Raw genomic sequence first — 6,000 nt, forward strand, 5'->3', positions numbered from 1 at the left:
GTGGGCATGTGCATTATGCGAGCCCTTTGAACTTGTCCTTACTGTCTATTGTGTTTATTAAAATATCCCTACCAACGGTAATCCCTATTGAAGTATGCTGCCCTTTGTAGGCATGCAGTAAATAATGTATTATTTGATTATTCGCTTCCACGCATCACTACAACGGTAGCTATCTGAATGGTTAAAGTTATAATCTTGATTTGAAGCTTTCGTGACTGCAGGAATCCATACTATTTGGTTCTATCGGTAAAGTTACGTAGATAGAAATAAAACAAATCACGACGTTTCGATCGCAACACAAGCAATCCTCATCAGGTGGGACAACCATAGCAAGAAAATGCTGAAGTCGGCGGGAGAGCTGCCGTGGCAAGAGGTTATATAGGTAAAAAAGGGAGGAGGAAGCAATAGGGGAGAGAGAGAGGGGAGGGTGTGGGGTAGGGGGCTGCGTGAGCGCTAGAGCAAGAGGACGTGAGGCTTGGGGGGGGGGGGGAAGTGGGCGGGGCTAGAAGTAGGAAGCTGGAGAAGAACAGATAGAAATGTGCTCGTAAACCGGCAGGTACCATGGAAACAACAACAACCAGTTAAGGTATTACCTGGATGATAACATCCTTCCAATGATTGTTCAATTTGTATCCATCTTCTCGGTTGAAGTTTGTCTATGTTTATATATCTGGATGGCTTCATGAACAAACCTTTGATAGTAGCCCGAAGTTTTTCAGAGTACCTTGGTCTCGGAAAACACAATATCATGTGAGCCCACAGCGTTATAACAATGGTCAGCTACGGCAGAGATATTGGTTTTGCCATGTTTCAGATCTGCCTTGTGTTCGCGAAAACGGTCCGAAGCATGTCGTTTCGTTTCCTCAATGTAACTGCTATCGCAGGTACAACTCAGTTTGTAGACTCCAGGATATTGCATGTCAGGATGACCTCTTTCACAGATGAGATTAGATCACGGATTTTGTGTACTGTATTGAATCGAACCTGGATCTTGTGTTTGTTTAAGGTTTTGGAAATATTTTTGGTAACCCCTGCTATGTATGGCAAGGTGATGGTTTTGATTGGGTCCTCCGATGGTTGTCTCCCCATGGCTGGGGTGACAGCTTTGCGGATTTTACGGTCAGAATATCCATTCATCCTGAGGGCTTGGTGTACGTGTTCCAGTTCACTGGCTAGGTGGTGTTGGTCGGAGATGCAGTGGGCCCTATGGTGTAGTGTTTAGATGAGGGAATTCTTCTGGGCTGGATGGTTGTGGTAATCAGGTTTTAGATATAAATCTGTGTGGGTGGCTTTCCTGTGGACAGAGTGTCCCAAAGAGCCGTCAGGCCTCTTCTCAAACAGAACATCCAGGAAAGGAAGCTTACCATCCTTCTCCACTTCTATGGTGAATTTGATGGATGGGTGTATGGAATTGATGTGGTTGAGAAATTGGTTCAATGCTGGCAGGCCATGTGGCCAAATAACGAAAGTGTCATCTACGTATCTCTTCCAAAAGGAAGGACGTAAGGTGGATGTCTGGATGGTATCTGTTTCAAATTTCTCCATGAAAACATTCGCTATCACTGGTGATAAGGGGGAACCCATGGGTGTACCTTCATTTTGTTTGTAGTAAGTACCATTCCAGGTGAAGTAAGTGTTGGGAAGGCAGTGCCTAACCAAAGTTGGTACATCAGGATTCAGTCCATGTTGGTTAAAGTTAGTTTGACTTACACTATGAGACCTCCTTTACCAGTGGCAAAATATAGTAATAGGTTTTTTACCCTTTCAATTGGTACAAAAACTGATACCTTTATACATATAAAGGTGTCTGTTTTTGTACCACTTTAGTTTGACTTCTTTCAATTTCGATAGATTATATAATTAGTCTTGGCTAGTAGTAGCTAGTTTTTCACAAAACTTCAACATTATCAAAATCAATTGAGTGTCCTCGTTGGCACGCGTGTTCTGCTACTGCAGACAGTTGCATTTGGGAGAACTTAATATTTCTCTGATCTTCTTTTAGTCTCGTGCTGATCATTCGTCCTGTTTGCCCAACATAGCATTTACCACACGTGCAGTACTCATGTACACACCTTTTGTTGATAGCTTCGGTAATACATATTTTGTACCAGATATTAAATTCTGTATTTTATGTACCGTGCCAAATCTGACTCGGATGTTTTGTTTTTCCAAACATCTGGCTAATTTATCAGTGATTCCCTGCAATGTACAGTATTTTGATAGTTTTAATTACTTGGACAGTTTCAATGCTCTTGTTATTTGATTTGGTTTTGTTATTCAATGGCCTGTTGATTTGTGCATCATTGTAACCGCTCATTTGCAAGCGCTTCTTTAACATGTTGAATTTAACTTCTCAGACTGTCACCATATGACACTTTCTTAGCTCGATTAATGAGCGTCTTGATAAGAACAGATTTCTGTGCGGGGTGATGGTGTGACTGCATTCAGATAGGCATCAGTATGCGTTTTATTTCGGTAAACATTGTGTGTTATTTTAGCATTTCTACCTCGTCCGAGCAGAATATCCAAAAATGGTAGAGTTCTGTCAGCTTCCACTTCCATGGTGAACTGGATGGATGGGTTTTGGGAGTTGAGATGATTTAGAAATGCGTTCAGTGTATCTTTGCCGTATGGCCAGACCACCAATGTGTAATCCACATAAACCAAGCATATGATTTTAGTGTGCTTGTAGCTATTGCTTTTGCATAGCACAGCCAGTAGGGAGCGTTTGCACATCGCTTGAAATTGCCTTGTGGTGCCGTGAGCCAGGAAAATAATGGTATTGCGCTGCAGACCGCACAGCTGCATCTATCATCATGACTGCAAAAATGGAAATCCAACAATTATTAATTTTGGACCACAATATTAAGATCTGAAGCTTCAGTTATTTTACTCATAGGGCAGGGCCAACCTAAAATGCTCAGTTGCATAAAATGTTGAGCTAAAACACTTTCAATGATGCCCTTTATCGATTAATAGAGTTGTCTAACTGGTGCTTGATGGATAAAGCCTATATATAGTGCCCAATACGTTGCCGCGCATGTCCCAATGTTTTACCACTCACAGAAGGTGGCGCCGATGAAGGCGAAACACGAGACGAGCCAGAAGAGAGACATCGTCGCTATGCTGCTGGTCTCAAGCTGATTTACTAGCCCCTTATATATCCTCAGAGATATTTGTTTCATAACATTTTTATGGAACTTAACAAGTAATTTATTAGCTCACATAACTATATCAGATATGGCTAAAATGAATATATGTCCATGGCCTTGAAGCATTGATTATAATGAAGTTTAATAACGATACGTTTACACAAGTAGTTTGCCAATTTAATGCTGTATGAAGGTCTCCCCACGCATTGGTCGTAATTTAAATTATTTGACCATACTTCACCACGATGAATCTAACTTTGCAACCTTCTCTGTGAAGTTGAATGATTTCCTCTTATTACTTTTCATTAGATATTATGTTTTAGCAAACCATAGATGGCTAATATTTTCTCGCTTATGTTAAATCCTTTATTTTCCAAGTTAAATTATAACAAATAGTTATTTTGCTACGAATTGTCTCTTATGCCCGACTCTTTTTCCGATTTGTATTTGATGTTCTATGTAATCTCATGTAGTTGTTTACATTTTTTTATGGTTTTGATAATTTCTGCATTTGAAGACCCAAACTATTAAGATCTGGAACTTGGCTTGTGAGAGGCTAATCAAATCACTATCCACAGTTGATAGGATACAGGCCTAATGGTATTTGCATTTTCTGAGATTTGTTTTTATTGCAAGCGTCAAAGCAGAAAACCCTTTCTTGTACCCAGCCTGGTTGGTCTCTAAACGTTCCATTATTTGGATTCCTGTAATATTCATGAATAAATTATACTTGTGAAAAGGATGCTAAATGGGTTCATAATTATAATTTTTTTATGACATCCAGCCACATTTCCAGATGCTTTACAATAAAAACTGAGAGACAAATATATATATTTTTTCAAGTACAAACAACTTCCAGATCAGGGGAGCAGAAACTAATAAAGAGTTTACCCCCCTCATCGTTTGCAGATTTGCTTGTGGCTTCACCAGGCGATCTCTATTTCCGGACTTCAGGGCAATTTGCAGGGCAGTCGAGAGTGATGTATCGGGTAAGATATTCGGGCCAACGCACAAAGCTTGAAGACTGTCACAGCAACCTTGTATTCAATCCAAAATGTTATCAGCAACCAGTTCAAGGACAATCAATGCAGGTGTAATGTAGTCACATTTACACATGCAGGTGAGGACTTTTGCTGCTGCAATTTGTAGCAGCTATCGGTTGAGCAGGAGGACGTTGGGAAGACCATAAAATTAAGTGTAGTATTCAGGAGGTACATGTGTATATGAGAGTCTCTGTCAGGTTTAAGTTAGAAAATGCCATAAACAACGACATTTGCAGACACGTTTGCAGATGTAATGGGAGAATGAGTCCTTGGGATACAAAGATATCACACCTTATTTGAGATGTCAGAATTTAGAAAACGGACAGTAGTTAATAAAAAAAGTCTTCATAACGGACTTTTTTCCAGTTTGGAGGATCTCTGTCTTTGCTACATGCAATTGGAGTAACAAGGCAATCTGGATATAGACCGGTTCCAGGTGTGCTTTTAAGGTTTGTTAGTGCAGATGGGTTGGAAAGTTCAGTGGAGATAGAGTTTATTCACATGGCAGTATCGTCAAGAGCTAAAAGGCAATGCCGAGGTCTGCTAGACACGAAAGGGCTTCACGAGTGTCGATAGTTTGGATTGCATGGCCAATATATCTTAGAGTGGAGGCACTGTACACTGGGCTACCACAGAAGGACACGTCAAGGGTGGCATCTGCTGCATGATTGTTAAGGTGGAAAGCGCTTGTGCTGATATTGGAGAGATTTGGTCTGAGTTTCCAGCGAAGGCACTATGCCTCCAATAACATTATATCAGTTGTTAAAGCATTGGCACTGTTCTCGAGGTTTGTGCCCTGTGTTGCAAGAACTATTTCATATGCATACATGAACTTGAGATATTATGTACATGGTAGGTCACTTATGCATATGTTAAATAGTGATGGTGCTAGAACTAAGCACTGAGGGAGGGTATTTTTTCATAATTCGCTTGCAGCGAGATGTACCATTAAGTAATGATTGCTGAGAATTGTATCGATTAGGTGTGCAACAGGGCGGCATCTGATGATTTTGGTCCTTTTCAGCAGAAGGCCATGATACGTATTAGTATCATAGATGGCAGAGTGGTCAATCATTGCTGTGACTTTTTTTTGTTAATACTGTAAAGTAGCCTCTATGAGGATGATGAGGGGAACAATCTGTTCACAGCAGCTATTGCCAGTTCAAAAACCGTCTTGTTTGGTAAGTAAAAACATTTGTTAATGCGCACTATTATGAGTCCAGTCCATCACAATGCGCATTTATCACACGTTGAAGTAGGGTCTCTTAAACAACACTGTTTTGAGTCTGTTGCAAAATTGGCTCAGACTCAGGGATGGATCCCAAACATGAGTTGGTAGCGTGTTCAAAGTTTTTGGGTCGGAGACCCCGAAACTGCGCTGAGCATATCGCACAAGGTTCACACGCGGGTACAACAGCATGTCGCCGCGAGCCGCGGATCGTAGTCGGAGTCGATTTGGGTCTGTTGAAGTGGGTACGCACTGATCGGCGAGATGTTGCTTGCAATGTTTGGCTTATGGTGATGGCGAGTTGTTTCTGGACAGCTTGTTTGGTGAGTTTGTTGGTCCCTTTCGGCAGGATAGCACATGGGAATCAAAGCATTCATTGTGGATTTTGAGGAACCAATGTTCCAGAGAAGCTTCCAGGTTTTACAGCTGGAGTGAATGAGATTCGAATATGCAGAGATGTCTCCCAAAATTGTATTTGTGCAGGGACTCCCCAGGAGTGCGGTAACCTTATCTTGGTTTTCATTACTGATGAGTTATTTCAAGAATTGTTCTGTTTTGGTGTCTAATATGGCATCTT

Source organism: Lethenteron reissneri, chromosome 35 (assembly GCF_015708825.2).
Source record: "Lethenteron reissneri isolate LAM-NWPU_2019-01 chromosome 35, ASM1570882v1, whole genome shotgun sequence".
In the NCBI taxonomy this organism is placed as follows: domain Eukaryota; kingdom Metazoa; phylum Chordata; class Hyperoartia; order Petromyzontiformes; family Petromyzontidae; genus Lethenteron; species Lethenteron reissneri.